At 42.1% G+C, this 24636-nt stretch overlaps 1 protein-coding gene across 1 annotated transcript in view; it reads left to right on the top strand.

Annotated features, from left to right (window-relative positions):
• SCFD2 (sec1 family domain containing 2) overlaps positions 1–24284 on the top strand; it is a 224944-nt gene extending 200660 nt beyond the window's left edge. The window contains exons 10-11 of the transcript XR_003992210.1: positions 16973–17075; positions 24163–24284. The gene's annotated coding sequence lies outside the window, so the exon portion shown is untranslated. The remainder of the gene's footprint in view (positions 1–16972; positions 17076–24162) is intronic.
• Positions 24285–24636: the final 352 nt, after the last annotated feature.

Genomic DNA, 24636 nt, shown 5'->3' with positions numbered 1-24636 from the left:
ACAGGAAGTGTCAGACTGAAGGAAAGCTGCTCTGTGGAATTCATCAAGGTTCCTGTTGTCCTTCATGTTTTTATTATGGTGGTGTCACTGAGAACATGAGCATGCTGATGAAATCTACTGTTGGCAGAGCTGGGAGACATCACCAGTTCAAACACAGGTGGGACTATATAGTCTATAGGTGGGTCTATAGATGGGTCTATTGGAGAACCTGCATGCCTCTTAGAACTGGTTTAATGAAATATAATTAAATTTGATAATACTAATGACATGCAGAGATTAATCACAAAAATGTCTTCCACTGACTATGAGATCAGCACTTGGAAAAGAAAGACTGGTTAATCACAAGAGGAGTAGGAGCTATATAAAAAGATAAACCTAAAACCAGCAATGTCAGATAAGTGATTTCAGAAAAGATCTGCAGTACAATGTGTGGTTCTGTCAGCAGTCAAGAGTAAATCAAAGTGGATCAAGTATGGACAAAACCCACTGTGATGGTCAGGACAACCCATTTCAGAGGAGGATAAAAACACTTGGTGTATCCAGTTTGTCAAAACAAAGAAAGTGGGGCTTGGGAAATGGGGGAGCCAGGAAAGTTAAATCTAAGGACCAATGTCAGCATGAGAACAAGTGGATGTGCTCAGCTCTGCAGTTGGGGTAGCAAAACACCAGAAGAGCCCTCTAACAAGAGGCAGGGGTGAAATCAAGTCTAACTTCTAAATGGAGCTGAAGTTGTTTCTAGAAGGGATTACATGGTGTGGTTGACTGCAGTGGCAATGAAATTGAATGACCAAGAGATCCCTTCTAGAGACCTACGAAGAATATTCCATCACCATTCCACAAATAAATAAATATTTAGGCCTAACATATAGCAATGTGTGTGTGCAGCACTGGTATCTCCAACACATAAATGGAAAAAGGGACAAAAATGAGATTACACCTCAATAAATTGATTTTATGAAGAAGATGATTAATTAGTGACTGTTTGGAAGTGCTAAAAGAACGGGATCTTCTCCCTCTGTCTCAGAACACCAAGAGAAAAACAATCAGACAGATTGAAAGGTGGAACTTCTGGAAAAAGTGAGATACAAAATATGTTCTTTTAAAACACATAACTGAGCCATTGGGGCAATTGTTGTAGGAAGGCACTGGGACAAAAATTGTAATTATCACTGTACCAAGAAGGAGCGGGCATTTATAAATCATGAGGAAATGCATTTTTACAGTACTTTATGCTAGCATAACATTCAGAAGGAGCAGTAATTTAATCTCCTCAAATGTTCCACCAGTATCTCAAGTGTTATGGGCCAGAAAGAGCTCTAACACAGTGTGGACAGGTTTTCTCTACCATCTGGCTTTTTAACGCAAAATTTCTTATTCCTTCCTCTCAGTTATGCAGAAGTGGCTGCTGTCAGAGGCAAGGTCTGGGTCAGAGCTGGCGCAAACACACTTCAGGAAGGCATTTCTGTAGTATATTTTGTGGCACTGTTCAGAGGGTAAGTTTGCATGCATCTTGCACCTTCTGTAAAAACACTTCCATTAACAGCCAGGGAATGAACCTTACTTTGTTCTCTAGTGCTCTGGTAATTAACTAACGTGTGTCTTCAGGGAAACAAGCGATGTGGACACAGTGTTCAGAAACGGACCACATCTGCTCGTTCCAGATAAGTATTTACTTTCCAAAGCACTGTGGATTCTCTCTTTGGCTTTGTAGGAGTAAATACAAGAAAGCTCGCTGTTCACAGCACAGTACATATGTTCCATGCTCCCCATAGGTAGAGCCAAGTCAACCAACCCCTGTGAAAAGCCCAAGAAGACCTGAGTTTACCCCCTCCTCTGACACAGCCCTGCATCGCTTTCCAAGAGCAAAGCAAAAAAGGGAGGGAACAGAGATATTAAAAGAAACTACATAAACAGGAAAACAACTTCTCTCTGTGCTGGGAGAGATCTCCTGGCCGATGAAGGCCAGGCTTACCGAGCAAGATAGGATCTTCGTTCCAGGGCAAAGAAATGGGGGAGGGAAGGAGGGACATGCTCCATGCACCCTCACCTACACACAGACCCTATGTGGTTTCTATAGCAGCACAATAGCAGACATTTTTCTCTCTCCTCAAGAAAGCCTGAGTAATGTTCTGCAATTATATTAGTCTGCATTTTAATCAGATTTTATCTTCTCTCAAGCTTGCGTTTTTTCCCCATTTCCTCCTTATGTAACTCTCCCAAACTCTAATCCAAGAAGTGAAAAGCTCAAGGTTTTCTTTTCCATTCAGTGCTGCCCATCTGCTGCCAGTATTTTTTTGTGCTGGTTTGTGCCCCCACAGTACAAGCAGTTGTTCTGCACGCAGAATGCCTGTTTGATCTGAAAAAGGAGCGTGGAGGAAGGCCAAATGACGGAATCTCTTGAATTAATACAAGTTCTAATGCTTCATTCAAAAATGTATATAAGAGAGCTTAGCAGAATTTTTGTTTTCCATTTTAGGAATGCTTCAGGGTCTATATTAAGCGCTGTAAAAACTGTGGCATTAAAGTGCCATTGCTGGCCTGTCTAAATCTCACGTTGTATTACAACCGTCAGTTCATCAAGGGTCTAATGCCTGGGTTACATTAGGAAAGGTCACTGACAAGTCCTGCTGTGCCAGGCAAACTGTAGGAGGATGCTTTCACCAGCAGAGGAGCACTGGGGCTGGTGCAGCTTCTCTCAGTTGCTAAGCAAATGAAGAGCTTTTTGCGTATACCATCTGTAAGTCTAATCTCTGCAGATCCTTTAACTTCCTAGAGTCATCACACAAAAGTCACATCCCTGAGACCTCAGGCAGGGAATGCAGCACTTAGGTTACCACCTATCCCAGTTTTGGCTGTCACCAGGCATCGACTGGCCCCACAGATCTGCACCCTGGGTACACGTGTCTGCCTTGCTCAGCGGGGTCAGCCAGGATGGCACAAGCCCTCACTGAACATGGCATGAGCCAATCTTCTTCTGAAGTGGAAAGATACTGACAGCTTTACATTTTTAATACAACTTCTTTAGCAAGAAGGATGTAAATTCAAGTCATGCCTACATACTACAACAGAAAGTTACGAGTGAATGTGTAGGTTGCAAAGTCAAAAGCAGAAAATATAGGAAATGCTAGAAATAAGATTGCCTGGGCAACCTTAACTTATCCTCCCACATGCATATGCATTTTCCTAAAGCCTTAACTGCATAATGCATACCATTACACTGTCTCCTGTCATATTGGCAGTCTGTCTTCTAGTTGGCTATGGGAACAGAGCACCTAAATACACTTGAAGATCTGGATATTATTGAGCATATCTTTTAAATCCTTAGTTAGTTAGCCTGTTGTGCAACACAGGAAGTATTCCCTTAGTACAGGAATTACTAACTCCTTCATAGGTTTGTCATGGTTCATGTATAGCAAAAATACCTGAGAAAAGTTAAAACTCTAAGAGAACTAGGGTGCCTAAGTCTGGCATGTATCTGCTACCTAAACTCTTTTCAGTTGCTATCTCAAGACGCCTCAATGCTTTATACACCCAAATATTCTGTAACGAAGTCCCATAGACATACCGCACTGAAGCAGGGACTGTAGCCCTGAGGTTTCTGAGATGAGGAGTTGAACCACCAGGAGGGAATCCTTCTTTCTCTTTACCTGAATATCAAATCCCTCAGGGCAGTGGAACAACTTTGATGGGAAGACTGAGACCACCACATGCCAGGCTACATGCTAGACCATGTGTCTGAGCTTGCTTCTGTAAACGTCACAAACCTGGGGCTGAGGAATTCCTTGAAACCAGGGAGGAAAGAGGCAACCTGAATGTATAGGAAGCAAGCATGACAGTAGAGCGTGTTAGGCCAGGTACCTGCTGAGGAAGGCTGGTGGGGTGAGTGAGAGCTCCCCAGGAATACCAGACATGGGTCTTCCCATCTGTGCTCCAGAGGTAATTGGTACAGCGAGGGGCGGTGAGGACAATCAGGGGAAGAAATGCCAGTTTTACAAAGAGAGAGGAGGAAAGACAGGCTTGTTTAGCCTAGAAAATGGTGCCTGTGGGGGGAGATAATAATTACCTGCTGCCAGCTCACACAAGACGGATCATGGAGGAGAGGAGAGCTCCTTGGAGCAAGGAGCAGCTCATCAGAGGGTTTTCCTTATGAGTGTGTTTTGCAGACCTGAAATGCCTAAAGGAACTAAGCACTCCACTGCTACTGCCTTTCAGTGGGAACTGGATCCACGTACCATTTTAAAAATGCAATTATTGTTAACAATTTGTAAGTAACAGTTTTTAAGAAAAGCCTGCAACTATAGAGATTTCCATAAGAAACCGGGTGATCCAAAGCAAGCCAAACTAGATAAACAATAAAAAGATAACAGGAAAATTGGGATGTAAATGATTCTTACTTGGGAAACACTTCCAGTAAGCTATATAGCTATAGATATGCAGGCTGCAAGAAGCTGGTTATATATTGCTTCACTGTGTTTCTGTGTCATGAATTTCTGTATCGTTCTGTCCGAGGCTAGAGCCCAGTGGTGGTGCTTTGTGAAGGGTGTGTTTTAAGGCATTTAAATGAGCAAGCACTGCTGCCTTAACCTTAAAAAAATCTATTTGTCAAAGTTTCAGGATAACCATTAGCATTCATGTAACTGTTATGCCGGCAGATGACTATAGATAGGCAGCTGAAAATCATCAGAAGAATGGTATTCATTTTTATTAGGACAAAAATGAGACTTTGGAGCTCCTGCAACACCCAACATTTTAATAACAATCTATTTTTCAATAATACACTGTTCATCTGGGTAAACATGCACAAGGATTAAACACAGGAAGCTTAAGAGCACAGTCTGTTAGCTATGTTTGTTTTCTATAAATCCCTTTGTGATGATGATGAACTGCGCCGTAACAGAGATAATTTAGTGTTATTGTATAGATGACTCATATAGCCTCTACAGTTTGACAAGAGCACAGGTTCTTTTCTAAATAAAGCAAGTAGTCCAAAAACAGAAGTAACACTTAGAAGAATGCAGCCCCTGGAGGAATTACAAATTCCAGCTACCAAAACCACGGAGGTTGGTATGCCGGGACATCTCTGCTGAGGGTATTGTGTGAAAGCCATTAATTCTTCATCTGGAATGTAAATCTATGCCATCCAAATGGGATTTAAGTATTTCAAGGTAGAACTTCAGTTCATGGCTGGAACCAGTTTTAACTGGTTGGGCAATTTTCATGGTAATTTTTATATTTACTTTCTTGCTCGGAGCCCGGAGTTATTTGCCCTGTGCTACCTGCAGTGCTGTGGCATGGTGTGGCTGGAATGGGTCCCCAGGCGAGGAAGGAAATGGGGCCCTGGTCCTGCGAGCCACCAGCTTTCCTCCTCTCTTCACCCCTGGCAGGGCCTCCCTCACCAACAGGCTTCAGGGTAATTGCACCGCTTGCAAAGTCAAAGGGGGCACTGCTGCTGCAGTGTAGTCAATTGCACATTTGAAGGTTTAATGCCATCTTATTATTTGGAGGAAAAACAAAGCATCGATTCCAGATAGAAGGAAAGCTTTTCCACTTGTTTCTTATGCTATGCCAGAGCACTTTTCCCTTCTCCTTAAAATATTCAGGAACTTTGAAAACAGATACTCTCATTTGCCCAAGGTACACTGGAGATGGGTTTCTGTGGCTGAACTACAGCTTATCTTTAACACAGTCTCACTGAATTCTCAAAAACAAACAAACAAAGCCTCAACTTATGAACCCATTAGTCCTGTTTTCTTACATAATGAATTACAGGAATCTCCATCAAATGAGAAAGGAAAATACTATCGGAGGACAACGTATTTTCTAGCATCTACATAGAAGCTGTAGGGGTAAGAGCCTAGGACACTGTGCCTGAGTGCCTCATGCTCTGATGCTCCATAGCCTGGGGTGAGTTTTATACAGCTGCCTAGAAACCATTTGTAATTCAAACCAGGTTGAACTGCATCCTGAGAGGAAGTTTCTGTTCACACTGTGCAAAATAAAGCCCATTGCTACTAATGCTTGTCTGACACAGGTGAAGTAGGATGTGAAAGAAAACTTGTGCTTAAACTAGGATATGAAAGAAAACTTGTGCTTAAACTAGTTCCTCTGAGAAGGGTCCTTCTTCTGGGTGCACGCTGGAGCAGCAAGTTTTGTTGAGAGGGATGAGTATGAGGAAAAGGGTGCAAGCCAGCTGACTAAAGGCCAAGACCCTCCCTATCTGGCTCTGTTGCAAATTGGTTTAATGTAGGGTTTCCTTAATTTCTGATGTCCAGGGAGTCAGACTGTTACAGGATGACCATGGATGGGATGTAAATACAGCACGGCCCCCTCTCCAGATGAGATGGACGGCTTGGACTGGAGGCAGCCTTACACATACCAGCAAGTGACTTGGCTCTGCCAAGGCTCTCATCAGTGGACAAGCCACCATTTAAGAATCAGGACTGGGCTTGGTTCTGCTGTTACAAAACATAAAAACCTCTGCAACATAACCGAATCAACCAAGACAGCTAATGGCTCATCCTCATTTCAGTATTGATCCTGCTTAGAGCTAATGACAGCTCTATGCTTCTTGCATCAGGGACACATGCATGTGCTTGTAGCATGTTGCAGAGTGATGGCATTTGTGCAACTTAGTTCCCAATGGGCTTTGTCTGACCTTTAGGACTTCTCTGGCTTCTTACATTAACTGGCAAAGGGAGGACTGGAGCTACAGTGTCCTTTAAGTGTCAACTTGAAATACACTGCACTTTAAATTTAAGATAAAAGGGCATTTAAAGGCAAAGTACTACCCTTTGTTCATTGAAGTATGTAAGAAAATACTCTATTACCTGCTGCTGTAGCACTGATGCAGTATGTGTTTTGTTACAGATTTAGTTCCATCTCTGTGGACATTAGTAACAAAATTTACAGTCATTTTCATGGCATAGGAATAGAATTATTCACTAAAAAAATGCATTCCCATAGTCTAAATTTGGGAAAACAAACCAGTATCTAGAAAGCCTGGGAAAATTTATGCTTTTTCACACATTCTCTCACATCTTGGCATCTGAAATAGCTGAAACATCACAAGCTGCTAACAGAATTTCTAACTGAGAAGTGGAAGTATTTTGCATTAATATTACGTATAACCATGAATAAAATATTAATGTGTAACCAGAATGTTTTTCACTTGTATCTGAGCAATAACTGCAATCTCAGCTCTTTCAAAATATGTGTTCTTTCAAAATACCAGAAGGCAGTGGTACATAAAAGATTCATTGTCTTTTGGTCTATGAATCAGCTATGAAGAAAGAACTGAAGCTGCAGTTCATTCTTCTCCTGTCCACTCAGCAAGCAGTACGACTGCATTGTTGCTGATCTGGGGCAGATTCTAATGTTATAATTAACTCTGAGATAAAAACTCCTATAAAAAAGTCAGTGCTCAGTAAAAATATTCTGGGGAAAAAAAGAACTGGCTGAGACTACAATAGAGCGTAATTTTCTCAAACTCTACTCATACAGTGTTTTTTAAACCAGCATTTACATTTATTAATGAATGTCCCACTTTCTTTGACTAGCAAATCATTTGCAGAAGTAGAAACCTTTGTTCAGAGTTATAAGAGATTGCATTTACAAACTCTCTGGAAGCTGTACAGCAGCTCATCTATGCGAATTTATCTTACAATTTTTGCTAACACTTAGGGCAGACTGTCCTTTAGCTGGAGAAGAAGTACTAAGCAAGGACATTTTATTTATCATTTCTTATTTTTTAAAATAAAATGCAAAGGCAAACTATGTGAGTCTTGGGTTGTGTTTCAGGCTGGAATTTCCACTTGCACTTGAAAATATGCCCAACATATTTTCAGGGAAAAATTCTTCAAAGACAAGAAAAGAAGAATTGACAAATAGAGAATGGGGAAAAAATCCTGCAAAGGAAGCGAATCACAGCTTGCACTTGGGATGGCGAGAGAGAAAGACACTCTGGGCAGGCTGGATACAGAGCCCTGTGGTAGTACTCTGGAAAGGAAGGGATCTGGAAGAATGCATTTGCCATGTAATATTCTGCAGTCCGTAATGCATGGGTTTCTTAAATGGAGCCATACAGATGTGCTTTTCGCAGGTAGTTATTTCAATCGTTACATCCTCGGCATTGTGTCAGTCACCAGCAGCTACAGCGATGATATGTAGCAACATTGATGCACAAGAGATGAGCTCTGCTGCCAGCCCCACCTCCCAGCTCTGATGGCGACTGTTGACTCCTGCAGTCCAAGCAGCAGAAGGAGACACAGACACAATCCATCCGCATCAGAAAACAGATTAGCTGTTGCCATGAGCACACCAGTGTACGGGCAGCCAGAAGAGGAATGGGAACTTCAGAAGAGCTAAGAAACCTTTCGCTCAGTTCAGCCAAGTCTCAGGGTATGGACAGATCCAAAGCCTACGGACCTCACTAGGCTTTCTGGAGCTCGGTGGCCTTGCCTCAGGGCCTCCAGAAAGTTAGTGTCCCCCTAGATCTGAGGTACCCAAAGTTAACTTGAGTGCTACCACTGGCAGCAGTAGGTACCAAGATGTAAAGAGTTGGCCAACACCTTGAACAGCAGTGATCATGGACCTGCCTCTGGTCACACCTCAGGATGAAGCATGTCCCCATCCCCTTGTTCCATCCTTGTGCCAACCACTCTCATGCCAAGCCAAGCCCAACCAAACCCCCCTGCCTTTCCACACTACCACCTTTCTGTCCCATACAAACTCATACGCCAAGCCCAGCCCTCATGTTTGTCTGCCCACCCCCACCCCATGCCTTGAGCTGTCCTTTGGTGTTCTGAGCCAAAAGCACATCTCCCATGTTGGCAGCATTCCTGCAGGCTTCCGTGCCAGGCCATCCTCATGTCTGAGGGCTCACTGGGCAAGAAGCCAGAGCCTCCTCCATCCCTGCCAATGCTGGCGGTACACCCAAGACAGACACTGGCTGCCACCCCAGAGGTGCCAAGAGGAGAGCAGAGCCCACTCCAGATTTGGGTTCCCACCAGCTCATGGTCTCAACTGGTGGTATGGGCACTGGTGCACAGCTGAGATGAAGTGACCTGGGTCTGAGGTCTGGAAGCCCTGGCTCTCACAAGTTTGTTCACTCTCACAAGAGTTTGTTCTGGTGGTTGTTTTTTTATCCCTTCCACATCTGTTCACATATTTTCCCCTGGCTAATTGCCATAAAGGTCTGTCATCACATGAAAAACTGCCAGTGGCTTGTAGGTGAAACTTGTGGCTTCAAGCATGGCTTCGTTGGGGGACATACGAGAAAATGTAAGCCTTGTGGGTGTGCAGGGCTGTTGAGGCTCCCAAGGAGAGGCTGCCAGCATGGGTGATGAGACTGGATACAGAATATGTACAATTTACATTTCATCACACATAACTGAAGGACATGTACTTCATGTCTAGAAAATAAAGCTGTTATTACAAGATGAAAATCCATAGGTTACAAGGCTTGGGTTTGGCCTCGCTGCAAGGCTGTGCTCTCAAGAGCAGAGCTGTTGTGAAGCAGCAATGGACATGCTCTGACTCACTGTGTGATCCAGCAAGAGTTTCCAAACCATGGAGCAGTTGTTTTTCTTACAGTCGCCAAACAGCTTTTGTTTGCCTGCCAAATCCAGCTGACTTGTCCTACCTTGCAGCCCTTTGGGAAGAAAGAGCAGACCCAACTGGCACATGCTGTAGTCACAACTGAGGCAAGCTCCTCCAAGCTCAGACATACTTCAGCCTACGGAGAAGACAAACTGCAGGTAAAGGTATACAATCTCTCTCAAGGAGACGAATGGAAGCAATATGTGCTGTATCAACTACTAGCAGGCTATGTTTTAGTGATACATACTAGTTTTTTGAGAGAGCCAGAGTAAGATTAGTGGGGCTCTGCAAGAAGCCCCAAACAAGACCACTGATACAAGAACCATATGAGCTCTTGGATCAGCTCCATTGCTCTGTGAGGTTTCTTCAGCCTCCTGCTAGAGCCTTTCTACATACTTGCTTCTCGGAGTTCCCAGTATTCAGTCAGCTTTAACAAGAGGAATCATGCTGTATGCTAAAATAAGGTTTATTTAAAAAAAAAAGAAAAAATTAGCTTCTTTTCTAATTGCAGGAAAATCAAGAAAGCACTTTATGCATGGTTCAAGAAGCTTCTTTCCCATTTCCCTTCCCCTTTCTTCTCCCTTCCCATCCTCCAAGTCTGCAGACAGATATCTTGGGATGCATGAATTGTGGCCACAGTGTGCATTTCTGAAGCATGCTCTGCTGTTCACCTAGCTATAAAACATGTAGTTAGCCCTCTCTGATGGACCATAAACATTGAAACATTCACTTTGCTGTTTGCTGTAATGCTGTATTACTTCCAGTTCTAAATTATATCAACAGCAAGCTGAATTGTCAGGTTCCTCCTTTTGTTTTTCTATGGAAGAAGGCAATACGGTTTCCTATGATCACCAAATCCCCAAAGGTGAGCGGATGAAAAGTACTATCAAGGTGTGAGGTATTGTCGGTAGAATGGTGGGTTGCAAAAAAAACATGCAGGTATGCAAGCAAGGCCAGGTTGTGCTGGCCAAGGATGAAAGTTGGAGGAGCTTTCTGGGAGTGAAGTTCCATGATTCCCTAGCAGGGATTAACTTCCATCAACTTGGCAAGATGGCAGAGACACTCATCAACTGCTGGATGCAGGCTGAGCTAAAAAGCCTGGGGACTCTGCCCCCACTGCTGTTGTGGGTGCTCCTTTCCTGCAGGATGGCCAAAGCAGCTTCAGGAAGACCTCCACAGGACTCTCTACGGCCCACAGAGCTTCATAGGGACTTTGCCATCAGTCAAAGTCAGTAGAAAGGATGATGTTTTTATACACAGCCAGTCCATTTGTCATAGGTAGCATGATGATCTTGGTTGTATGAGCACCGATGCTGTGAAGTTTCTTAGACGCAGTTTTACTAAGACACTTAGGGATAATGATGCTCAGACACATGTCAATTCTTTGGGTGCAGATGTTCAGCTCTTTTTTTTTCTTGTCAGTGGGCAGAGTGATGGAGACTGCTTATGACTTCCCATGCCTGCCCAGATGTTGAAGTGCTCATCTAGAAAGAAGGACACCTACATACAGTGCTCTCCTCATTCTGAGATGATTCAAAGCCATATCTCGCCCCCTCCAGGAGTCTCCTCCAGGCAGTGGACTGCATTCTTCTGTGGAGACAGGGCATCCTCTGCCTCTTCTCTCAAAGCGGGGGGGGGGGGGGGGGGGGGGGGGTGTGGGAGGGGGGGAAAGGACAAGAAAGCAAACAAACAAGCAAACAAACAAAAAAAGACCCCTCAAATAACCATGCTTGTTATTTTATGAAATATGGAGATCTTCAGTCTAAATGTACTTGACAACTCTTGGCATTTGCTAACTCTGAATTGTAAGAGGAGTTTAAGAACTGTATGCTTCCATCCCAGCTGTGAGAATAATTCATGTGAACAGACCCCCTTTTGAAAAAATAGATTTCTCCAGCAAACCAATCCAATGGCTGTTCCTAGAATGCCGTATCCCATATGAACAGAGACAAACCTATTCATTAGTACTTTTAGCTGGAAAGGTAGGGACTGTTATCCTGTTGATGAATGTAACCTCTTTTAGAGCACAGACTGGAAGCAAGCCCGCATCAACCTTTACTATTATAATGAGTCATACGCACTGTGGCAACTGTTCAGACCATCCTTGGAGCCCTCTTGTGCTAGGTGAAATAGGGGGCAGTTGAAGACCTGACAGCTTCACAGACCAATCTTGTTCTCTTAACTATTACAGACACAGATAAGCTCTGCAGTCTGAACTGGGGCTCAAAAATTGCTGACTCAGCAACAAGGCAGCCTAACATTAACCAGCTTGGGGCTGTGTGTGTGAATTTGATAAGGTCATGAGCAAGCACATGCATTTCATGGCATTCATTTTCTCCTCCCTGCTGGCTCTACTTTTGAGAACGGCAGGGGATGGAGACTGACAATGATCCAGACCTCTGAAATGCTCAGAGAGGGAGGGAAAGTCAAGTTCAATTACCTCTTAATTGATAAGCAGAAAGCCAGTAGCCAGGATATGGCGACAGGGCAACATGCCTGCTTGTGTTCTGTACCCCAGGCTTGCTGCTAATGCTAGCCTGTCTGCCAGAGATGTTTAATGCTGTTCCAGCCCATTTTTGTAAGTTGACGCTTTGTTATTCATTATCAGATTTCTCATTAAAAGGACAGCATCAGGTTTTACTCATGAATCCATTTTCTTGGTACCCAGGGATGTCACTAGACATTAACCCCATAGGAACCATGACACTTGTATCCTAAAATCTGCTTTGTACTTGAAAACTAAGAAATGCCATCTATAAAATAATTCAGTTAAACAAGATAGAAGTTATACAGAATAAAATATCTTTCCATATATCAGTGCATACTCACCATATTAGAACCCTGAAGAAAGATTTTTACATCAGATCTTGAACAGAAATAACAGTGTTTTGAAAGGCTGTGTTCAGTGGAAAGGAAGATTACACTCAGTAAAACTAGAAGTAAATACTTTGCAAGTGCAGGCACCAATAAGGTAGCTGATTTTTTAGAACAACCTTTTGTCCTCTGAGATCTACAGCTTAGTGTCATGGGAATACAGAGGTGAGTATGGAAAAGTGAAAATCAACGAATATTTTATCACTTAGTAGAGGCTGAGTTGGACCAATGTTGCACATTTTGAAAATATCTTCAGAAACTTATTGTTTAATCAAAAGCAACGAAGCAGGTTAAAAATCTGAACAACCCAACAATGTCTCAAAACCACATTACAAAAATTAATGTGTTAATTCTGGAAGCTGTTGAGATTGAACTTGCAGGGCATGAAGCAGCCACAAAACCCTTTGAGATTACTATTTTTTTTAGGTTAGACCCATTATTGGTAGTAATTCCTACTGTGTTTATAAATTGGTTAGTCGCTACAAGACAGCTTGAATGCAAGGGAGAACTAGGAGCTGGGGAACTTGTAAGACAAATTCCTGGTTGACAGCAGATTCAAGCAGCAAAAGTAGGGAATGATGTCAGACTGCACAGACCCACTACCCTGCTGGCTTGTTGGGATGGGGAGAGGAACAAACACTGGTAAAGATAAGAAGTACTTGTAATTTAGAACTAAAGTGTTTGGTAGCTGCTCTACCAACTTTGATGTAATACTGATGTTTTAAAGCATATAAAGAAAGACTTTTTAGAGAAATGTGATCCCAAAGCCTCAGAAAGTGCCCCCACATAAAAGAGAGAGGTAAAATAACATAGTAATACTCCAGTTACAAAATGCTAGGTGGAAAATTACAGGCAATTTCAGTGCCTTTGCTATTTTCTTTACTGCTTTGAAGGAATGCAGTAGATTACCTGCATTAGACAGGCAGGCTTAGAAAATGGTTCTCTTTTACAGGTTGCTAAAGTCTCAAAGGCTTTAATGTCTTTGGAACTGTCTACACAGCAAAATAAAGGACACAAAATAGCGTGATAAACCTCAACGAGCTTTTATCTTGCTCTTATAGATAACAATAGCAGCAAAATCATAGCATGTAGAAAGGGCTATCCACACCAGCATGTGTCTGTAACATCCGTATAGAGCCCCAGGGCAGTTTGTATTTGGGTTGCTAGTTTGTGCTCCAGTCTGTGTCAGCCCATCTTGTGTTGTGTAGGCATGTTCTCTGTCTTGCACACAGTAGACACAAATGATAACAGTGCCTAATTAATGGAGTTCCACCTGAAGTAAAATCAGAGCAGGCTAGGGACAAACTGGCTCTATCTGCATGCAACATCAAACAGTATCACAGACAGTCAGCAGAAGGTTCATTTTGCATATCACATCCATTTTAGCTGTGATACCAAGAGAACAGGATCTGCTAAGAGAGGTTTCTTAGGGAGGAAGTATGTAGGAAAGTTTTCAAGACACAAAGACCGATCTATCTAGGTGCCTGACGAGTACTCACTGGGTATTTGGCAGCAGGTGCCTCTATGGGTGATGTCTGAATACCAAACCATTTGGAGGATGATTTGATACAACCAGACCAGAAATGGTAAGTGAAAGTGTTTGTCTTTAGACTATCTCAAATCCACCCTAGTAAGTAGTGACCAGAAATTCCGGTCAATATTTCCTGCCTATTGTTTAACTTATTTTTAAGAAATCATCATTAAGACTATTACTTGCACTGTGGCAGGTGCTGTACGAACAGGGCAAAGCAATAGGGGAGCCAAGTGTAAGGGAAGGAGCCAGGTGAATGCCACTAATTTGGGTTAACAGTCGCCTGAACAGACTCTGATCAAGAAAGCAAGGCACAAAATGGCACATTAGTAACACCAGAAGCAGCAGCTTGCTGTGTCCATGTTTTGCCAGTCCAGTGGCACCAACTTACCTGACAGTAAAATTCAACCCAAGTTTATCACTGTCAACATAACTCACTGCAACACTGAATTGTTACACTCCCTGCCCCTTTCCACACCAATACCAGAGTCATATGCATGTTCATTCCCTTCAGGAACTACACCTTTACATATCACTAATTAGAGTTAGCTGGAAAAAATCGGTTTTTTCTCCACTAAAGAACTGTTTCCATCACAGATCTGACCTACACACCTTTCCCCCATTTCTTCCATTAAAAAAAAAATATGTTGGGGAAAATGTTAAACTGATTTCTTTACACTTCATTTAGTTGAAAATGAAGTGATCAGGGAAAAGATTCTCATCTGCTAGTAAGGCCATGTATGCATTGACTGGCGTACATAGAATTTTTAATTGAGTTGAGGAACTCAAGAGAAAAGGGGCTTACCTTTATCCCACTTGTTCCAGCTGTTTGCGATTGCAATGGCATGTTTAGCCTGCAGTCATCTCAATGCAGAAAAAACATACCAAGCTAACCTGGATACCAAAATGTGCCAACCCCAAACCCGGAATAGGTTAGTTTATCCAAGAGATAAGGGGCACTTCCGTGACTGTGACAGACACACCTTTAAGTGATGTCTGTGTAAGTCACTTTACATGGATGCAGCACATCTATATTAATGGCTTTCTGTTGATAACCTCACTGATGTATGCTTTTCTAAAGCAGATAATGAAAAAACAGGCAACCTTTCAGTTGAGAAATAACCTCATAGTTTCCTACTACAACAGCAGTAAAAGGGACCCAACAAGGTCACATAGTCCAACCCCACCACCCCCACCGCAGGCCTGAATTTAAACCATCTATCACAGGAACTGCTTACTATACTTTTCTTGTCTGCTCACACATTCTTTTCAAACCAACCTTAACCTTTCTCTTTCAATTAGAAGAGGATAGATGGTGTCTTTCTTGCTCAATAGACTTCCTGCTGTTTCTCTCTTTCTATGTGTTGTTTTTGCTGGATATTTTTCAAAGCCAAATGCCCTTCCTAGAAATCTGGGCACCTTGTTTTTGGAGCTAAAAGTGCTGTCGAATTTCACTACTGACTAATGTGTGTAGACTGGGATTGATGTCATTTTTGTAAGAAAAGCAAATGCTTGCAGGAAAAGAATGGGAATATATATTATTGTAGGCATTGAGATATGTATTATGGAGACAGCATGTTTCCTTATCTGATAATTTCCTTGATTTTATGGGACAGATTCTCAGCTTGTAGAAACACGATTTCAAGTAGGACTGACCCATGCCAGTTTACACTAGGCAGTAAGCTGGCTCTCTGTCCTGACAGACAGTGATCTTGAGAAACCTTAAATGAGAATTCACAGTATTTCTCTGTGGCTCCAGCTGCACTGAACATGATGGTGTTTACCAGGAAAAAATATAAACCTGTGGGAAAACACAGATTTGATTGTGATACAGACTACTGAGAAAACAGCAAACACCCCTGGTTTGAAATAGAGATTTTACTTACAAGATGCTATGGCTCAAAGGTATATTTTGGCCAAAATGCTACTCTCTGATGGAACACGGAAAAGTACAGACCTAGAGAAATCAGCTTTGATCAACAAATGCAGCATAAACACAGTTATCACATAATTATGTCTCTGCCATTCTCTGCTGCAAAGACTGTAGAGTTGTGGAAAGCCATGGAATAGTAAGGGCATGAATACAAAATAGCCATTTTCTCATATTTCAGGTGATGCAGAAAGAAGTAACAGTCCATCCATTTTTGCTGTGCAGTTTTTTAGTGTTACTGAGCAGGGGAAGAAAAAGGAAGTCTCCTGCCCGTTTTCTCCTCGTATGTATTAAACTAATTACTCTGTTTCAACAAGGGGAACTTTGTTCTCATAATTTCCAAGGTTCATTCCAACCCCTGCAGCTAATCATGACCATGGTCGCTGATAATGAGTAGTAAATTGTTATAGTCCTCAGAGCCTGATAGGTACATTCCAGCCTGCATCTTGTAGCCCTGCTTCTCTATACATTATTGTTCACAGATGGTAGCTGTCAAACTCTGTCAACTTCATATACACATTCAGAGAGTCACATCCGCATTCCTGGAATTTATGACTGCACAGCCCTCACCTTCTAAGGGCCTTAATTCAATAACATGTCACGTCCCTTCAGTCTCACCCTGCTTTAAAATACTTTCACCCACTTACAGGGCCTTCCATTTAGAACAAAAAAAAAAATCCAACCAAAAAACTACTGAGTTATTACAATGTAAATATTTTAATAGAGGTGGGGGGAGCCTATCTGGCTTTAAACAGTCCCATTATTATGTTAAGATTGATGGTCAGGGGCTAATGGAGCATTTGCTTTTAAAGTTTATTTAACTATGGGGAAAGTGGATATAGATATGTGTTATCTATTGACTGCCACATCACTGAGTCTTTGGGTAACGGTACATAATATAAGGACATATTTAAAGGGGCTTCCTTGTCTAAAGGGTATTATTTAGTCCAACTTTGTCTATTACTTAAGTCCCAAACAAAATAAAATAGTTATGAATAATTTCAATTTCATTTTAAAAGCACTTCTTCTTAAATGCATAGATATTGCACTGTGAAGATGGATGTCTGAGGACACTCTCACTAACAACATGAATTAAAATGGAGAAATTCCTTCCTTTGCCCAGTCTGAGAACATAAAGCGCAAGTAAGTAAACAAGGCAAGTAAAGTGTAACAAATAAATTAAAAGACATTTTTATATTTTCTGCCTAACAATGCAAAGATGTCACTCGTAACTCAGTAACTTACTGCATATATTGCTCCCTTCCTCACAGGGCTCTTCCAGCCAAGCTCCTGTTGGTTTAGGGAAGGAAATCTGTAGAAGCACCTTTCCAGAGCTTTTCCACTTTCAAATTGGCCATGTCTCTGCTTCATCCAAGGCCATTTTCCAGAAAGGGTTAGAGTAAAGCAAGCTGCAGCAGTGGTCTCTAAGCTGGACACATCTCAGGGCTGGACATGAATCAGCCAGAGCTCTAGCTGGATCTGCCTTTGCGTTTCCCATCTCTGAGCTACTCAAAAAGACAGCAACTCTAGAACTTTAACAGCTGGATTTTACTGGAAGGTGCACATGTAAATATCAGAAATTATGATGATATTGGTACAAAACCCTCCCTGTCCCACTGTGTTCTTAAAGACAGGTCTTTATTTAAAGGCTCATCTGTTTGGGATTTTTTAATTTCACTTCTTCCATAAATGAAGTATGGAATGAAGCAGATGAGTATTGCCCTGCTGACACCCATGCAAGTGACGGGGCAGGAGTGCATGCCCTGTGAACAGCACACAGCATTTCACCACTAACTCAGCAGCCACAGTGGCTCTGTTAGAAATGAAGGTAGTCTCATGCTGTGAGCAAACTGAACCGAGTTTTCCTTCTACATGTCTTTCAGGCTAAAGTAAGCTGGTTTGTTTCCATGAATAATGCAGTAGGACATAGCTGGTCCGGGAGAAACACTTCAATTGCACCCCCACACCCTCAGCAAGAGGAGAACTATGAGTAATCTGGTGGGGGTTACTCTGAAATTCAGTTGCAATGCTGGAGTCTCCCTTTTCTCATTTACCTTTTGAAAAGAACCCTAAGGCTCTCACAAGCCTCCCTGGTGAGAACTGATGCCACCGCTAAAGGCATGTAGCACACACGCTATGTCACATTTATGGCCATCTCCTAGCTGCTAATATGACTGTGAACCCATTGTTGCAGCAGCGATGTATAGGCCAGATGAAAGGTTTGTGAGGCTATGATTTATCCAGAGCTGAATGCTCTGAGACCGCAGCAGTGGTGACCTTGAGATCATGTCAAGTAGGACTCCTTTATGGGTTCCCGCATGCAAAAGTGCATCTTGCCAAGGTGGAGATGCAGCCTGGGTCAGAGGCTGGCTCTTGCAAAATCTTGTGAATAACATTCAGAAAACAGCATGTTCTGTTGTTTTCCTTCACCTCATCTGAAAGGATAACAATTAAATCATTGCCAAATGCAACAAATGATACTCCAGGACAAGCAACAAGAAAGCTTAAAATGGTCGAGGATTTAACTTGAGTTGTGGCTTTAAGTCTACACATTCTCAAAGAAAGTGTGATAGACCAAGACACCTGGGAATGTAATCAAAAATAAAAGAGAAAAATGCATCCACCCCATTAGTAAAACTTTAACAAGGTGAGGAATGTTTTGATAGTCTGAGATATTTCTGAGATTCTGCTCTGATTCCCTCGCTGCCACAGCTCTTCTATATAGCTGGGTAAATGGTGTGCAGCCTTGCTCTATCACAGAGGAGATAAATAGATTCAAGACTCCAAACCTACTCAGATATCACAGTAAAAGTGGCTGCAGAAGGGGCTGCATTATCTCAGGTCTGGACTTGAGTCAGGAAAACATCTTTAGTCAGGAAAGCTCTTCAAGTCATCAATAGATGCGGTCTGTTTGCAGTGACGCTGCCCTGGTGCTCTGTTGTCTGTCTTTTTGGAGAGCAGAAGCAGGTTATATGAAAGCTTTTCATTAAGAGCTTATCTGTTTTTAAGACATTGGAAGGGGAAAAAAGCAATTTATAGGCTGTGATTTTAAAAAGGCTCCTATGTATGGTTTTTTGCTATGTCAAGACAATGTCTCAGTCTCTTCTGCATATTCTGCAGTGCTGCAGGGCATAGAAGAGGAGCATTACACAGCACACAACCCGCTAACTAACAGAGCCACGCCATCGATCAGCTGCAAAATCAGTCAGCCAGGCCCATTCTGGCTCTTACTCTGTTCTGATTTCTTGGTAACCATTTAGCTAGAAGTATATGGGATGTCTGAGAAAAATAACCTCAAGGAATAATCTAGTCTTCCTAGGAATATCTGTCTGCATCACCCAGTTGTCTAAATGAAGGGACCCATGGATACCAATTACCCTCTTAGATATGAGTCTACCACCTGTAATATTTGATGAAGAGCCATGGTGTAATGGGGACCTTGGTGAGCAGTAGTTAGCACAGATAGTGATTCAGTTGCACTGAATCGTATTGGCCTGACTACTGGTCCATATGATTCTGCAATTACCTGTATTTGGGTAAGATATGTACTTCTCTCCTATTAATATGTTTTATTTGGATAGCTTACCAAAATGCAGGCTGCCTGAGCACAAGAAGCATGCGCACAATTCAGGAGAATGTGGCTTGGATCTTAGCTGATGACTTAAGTGTTAATACATGACAAGTAATTACAACCCATACTCAAAAGAAAATCCTAGAAAAAATAGAGTACTTTGGAAAGAATGGTTATAATCATTCCTAATTTTAAAAAAGGGGAAAACAATTAATTTGGCCTTATCTATGAGAAGAGTTGCAGGTTATAGAGAAAAATAAAAACCTAATAACTGTAAGATTTCCTGGATTTAGGTTTGCAGGATCAAACCAAAGCCAAGTGTTTGAAAGCCACTGAAATTTGCTCTTTCCAAAATACAAATCTAATCCATTCTAACTCTATGCACTGCTTGTTACAAACAAAAAGTCAGCTTTTTTTCCTGTTTATATATCGGTTACAGCTTAACCGGAAATACAGTGGAGCCACTGTACTGGCGACTTGCTGCCGATCTACACCACATTCCTTCAGGTGCCGATTAGAACGGCCTTATCAGTAAGCTTTGTGCAGGTGCACCAGGGCGCGCGCAGGTCTGGCAGCAGGCTGGGGAGCATTCTTCTGCCAAAACATCAGGGCCTAATTACACAGCAGTCATTGGGGAGCACATGCAACACAGAGGATTCCTGATCCAAAATCCACAAATAATAGTAACAAGCATTTTCTAATGTGAACAGAAGTGATTTTGCAAGCCGTGATTTTGCAAGCCATGATTTTCTTCACCTTGCCAAGAGACTTAAATGGAAACATTCCTTTGCTGAGCCAGCCTATGTGAAAAATACACAATTGAATCAGTAAACAATGAGATAATTTACAACCAGCTTGTAAAAAGTTCAATGGGTACATGGTTTTAAAAATATATATGGGTCTGTACTACACTGCTTATTTTCAAAGCATTCTGTACCTTGAACAGCAGGATTATGGATTTCCTGGTCTTACCAGGTAAGGAGGAGGGATGGAAGTGAGTAGCAGGAAGGCGGCTTGGCAGGGCATGAAACATTAAGGTTTTGGAGGGAAGAGCATTTAAGCCAATCTGCTGCTCACCTTCCCTTCTCTGCTGGAGCCTTGCTGGTTATGATGCTGATGGAGGTGAAGTACCACTTTAGAAGTCCAGGACTGGGGGAGACACCCCAGGATAGCTCTGGGAAGGGAGATGGGGGACACACACGGGAGGTTAGTTGCCAGCTAAGGAGAAGCTGCACAAAGAACTTTTTTCATGTGAGGAGGTACAGGAAACCTGTTTCCTTACTGGGACAAGCAATGGTTTAGAACTGAAGTAATTATCTCAGCAGCAGCTGCCAAAACCACTCCCTCTTCAAAATGGTGCTCCATGTGATTTTTATCCAAGTAAACTATTCAGCACTAACACCAGAAGCATTCAAGAGCCTCGATGGAACAGCACGTCCAGTGCGCTGAAACCATCACACCGGCAACCAAACACCCACTTCACACTTTTCCTGGGCACTAAAGCCACCTAACTGTATGGGGCATTTTTGGAACAGAGCTTTTTCTAGTTGGCACATGAGAAGCACAGATAGGTTTGGAGTTTTATTTCACTCACAGAATAAAGCCTTTTGCTGAATGGCAAATTAGCAAGAGTTTTGTGATGTGATAATCTATAGATCTGCAGGACTGAAATGTTTCTAGGTAGGTAAGGGGAAGAAATCTTGATAATAGATTTATGGAATCTGATTGCTCTAACAGCAAGAATTTCAGAACATACTTGTTTGCCACTCTGATCTTGATTATGTTATTAATGTGAAGCTGATTCAAGTATAAATGAATTGCTCTTTAACAGTCGAATAAGGCACCTCAGATGTACTGTGAGATATGTTACATGTTTTTAATATATACATCAATTAGATTGCTTAGTTCATAGAAAGGCATGAGTACAGGAAGATAGGTGTGGTGTTACTAGCTCCTCTAGAGAGCACAGGGTCAAGAGTTATCTACATATAACCAAGCAAGATGAACACTGTGTATTGATCTTTGCTTTGTTGTAGAAGGGTTTCTGTTACTGTGCACTGTCTCCCCAGCAAAAAATTCAGAGATTACCAGCATAAACTGGTATCCATAGGATTCAGCAGCAACTGCTCTGCTAAGTCTAGTGCTGAGTTATAAGATCAGTCATCCTTTGTGGCTCTTGCTTTAGATGGAGGAAGGGAACTTCTCCCTCCTCTTCACTCCAGTCAACCTGTGCTGCCAGATGAGATAGCTCACACTGTACTAGTTCTGCGAACAAAAGGAACAGTTCTTTTCTGTAGCGCTGACAACCCGATACCATTCACAAGTACTGCCAATTTAAATCAGGAACGTGGAAAAGGTACAAGAAGTTTTAGACAGCTTAACTAAATTGATGTGCTTATTGAAAAGGCCCCTGGTACCCTGAATTTGTATGCAGCCAGCAGAGCTGCTAAGCCAGAACAATCGATCACTAGGAACACAAATGCGGACCAGGCACGTTTCATTCAATTAAGCATTCAGGAAGATTTTTGTCCTCCATCTCAGCATTCTAACAGCAAATGTACCCAGGTGTTATTTTTGAAATAGAATTGTAATTTGAATAAGGATAAGCCAATAAGATCGTTACCAGAAAAGTCACAAGCATCCTTAAAAATAGCACAAATTGACCTATTTTCTAGTAACAACAGACCTTGAAGGTATGATTTTTTTGACACTTTACATGCAGTTATTTTTGTGTCTCAGTCTTTCAATATAATTATTATTCTATTATACAAAATGTCCTGGATTTGATACAGAAACATTTCCTTCACAAGACAGAAAGCCTTTTTTGTTACAATTCATTAGATTTAAAAAACCTGTAAATGACACTTCACTAGAATTTTCTCACTTCTGGAAGCTTCTTTCACATTGTGTGAATCAGGGTAAACCTGCTATAAACTATCACTTGGTTGATAAAAGCAGCTCTGTTACCATACGCAGCAAATCCAGCATTTAAGATACCCGGAGTAAATGGAGCACAAGGACACCTTTTATCAAAAGGACACTTTTGTCCTTGGCTAGGCAAGGTGTTTGACTTGTACAGTGGGTACAATGAGGTAATGGATAACACAAGAAGAAACTCATTTTCTCAATACAGTAAAATCAGTTATTTATAGAATCATGATTATAAGGAGACATGTTTGCTCCTATTGCTCTACTCACAATTCCAGCTATTTAAAACAGTTGCAGAAGACCAAATTATTATTATAAAGTCATTAACGCTGTATATCCTGCACTTTTGCTGGATGCCCAACACTACAGACAACCAGGTCCCTTAGGATATGTCCAGACTTCATGGCACAAACTCCCCCACAAAATTAGGTCTAAGCAGATTAATTTGCATACTGCAAGAAGTCTAAATGCAATTTCATGGTGGTCACTGTAGGCTTATTTACCCTGTTCCTCTCTGCTACCGCACGAAGGACTGATTCTATATAAATTACAGTGGACTGTTTTACACTGCACTGATCACTCCCTTCAGGCTCATTTGTAAGTTTGCAGCTCCAGGGAGAGAACAGAAAATTAACTCCCAAGTGAGGGAATTGCACCCTTCTCTTGCTCTACAAGAGTCTGAGAGCACAGTTTCACAGGTATGCAAATTGTAATGAGGTCCCATCCATTTCCATTACCCTCCTCCTTACTGCCTAACTCTTTCCTGAAGACATAATGCCCCCAGAAGCTGGGCCTGCTGGGATCTACATTCCTGATGAGTCCTATGTATTTGTTCTGATTAATGTTGGGTAGCCATCCAATCCTGCTGCAGATTGTTCCTGTATGCATGTTTACATAAGGAGACCTGCTCCAAACAGCTTGGAATCAAAAGCAACAAGCAAATGTGGTAAAACCCCCAGCGCTGTGTTCAGCAGAGCTATAGTTGAACAAGGAGCAAAGAACCACAGCCTGTGATCTCAAATGGCTCTGTTTCCAGTTAGACGAGGACAGAAACCACACAGCCAATACAAACAATGGCATTTGAAAACTCAAAGACATTCTCACTGAATTTGAGCACTACTTTTCTAACAAGCAGAGATGATATCACCGTTGGGTTTTTCCAGCTGAATTAACAGCAATTACCTAAATGAACAATTTGTTTTCTGGACAAGCTGCCTGCAAACTATTTTGGAGGGAAAAATTACCCAAGATTAAAAAGATCAAGTGAGTTTTAGAGCAACGTTTCTGAGTTGTTACATAACATACTTAATCATATGGCTTGTGTTTTAGATATCCTTTTAGATTATGATTGTGAACAAAGTATATTTCAGACTCCTAAACTGTCAACCTACAGTCACTGATTACCAACAACTTGTATTGAATATCGCCCTCTTGCTAAGTTACAGACCAGAAATGTGAGAGGTCTGTGACATGTTTCTAGTTTTGATATATAAATTATCCAACAAGAAGAAAGACTAGTTCAGCTTCAATGTAGACTAGACATACTGAGTTTTACAAAACCACAGCATGGTTGAGGCTGGAAGTGAGCTCTGGACATCATCTAGTCCAACCTCCCTGCTAAACCAGGTTCACCTAGAGCAGGTCGCATAGCATCACATGCAGGTGGATGAAGTTAGCTCTCCCAAAGTCCAGGGTTGTAATCCAACTTATTATTTTGCTTCCCCCATGCAGGATCCTGAACTCCACCACCTCATGGTCACTGCAGCCAAGGCTGCCCCCAACCTTTACATCCTCAACCAGTCTTTGTTAGTGCAAGGTCCAGCAGCACACCTCTCCTCATTGACTCCTCCAGCTGCGTCAAAAACTTATCATCGGTGCTCTGCAGGAGCCTCCTGGACTGCGTGTACCCAGCTGTGTTGTCTTTCCAGCAGATTATCAGGGTAGTTGAAGTCCCACATAAGAACCAGGGCTTGTGATCATGAGGCTACTTCCAGCTGTCTGCAGAAGGCCTCGTTGACTTCCTCTTCCTGACCAGGTAGGTGGCCTGTAGTAAACACCCAAAACAGTGTCACCTATGCTAGTCTGCCCCTTAATTCTTACCTGTAAGTTCTTTACTCATTCTTCATCCACCCCTAGGCAGATCTTGACATACTACAGTTGCTCTCTCACATGAAGAGCAACTCCACCAATTTGACTTCCTGGCCT

The sequence above is a fragment of the Strigops habroptila genome, chromosome 7 (assembly GCF_004027225.2).
Source record: "Strigops habroptila isolate Jane chromosome 7, bStrHab1.2.pri, whole genome shotgun sequence".
NCBI lineage: Eukaryota > Metazoa > Chordata > Aves > Psittaciformes > Psittacidae > Strigops > Strigops habroptila.
Note: the sequence above shows the minus strand (reverse complement) of the source record. Positions and strands in the feature narration are given on the sequence as shown.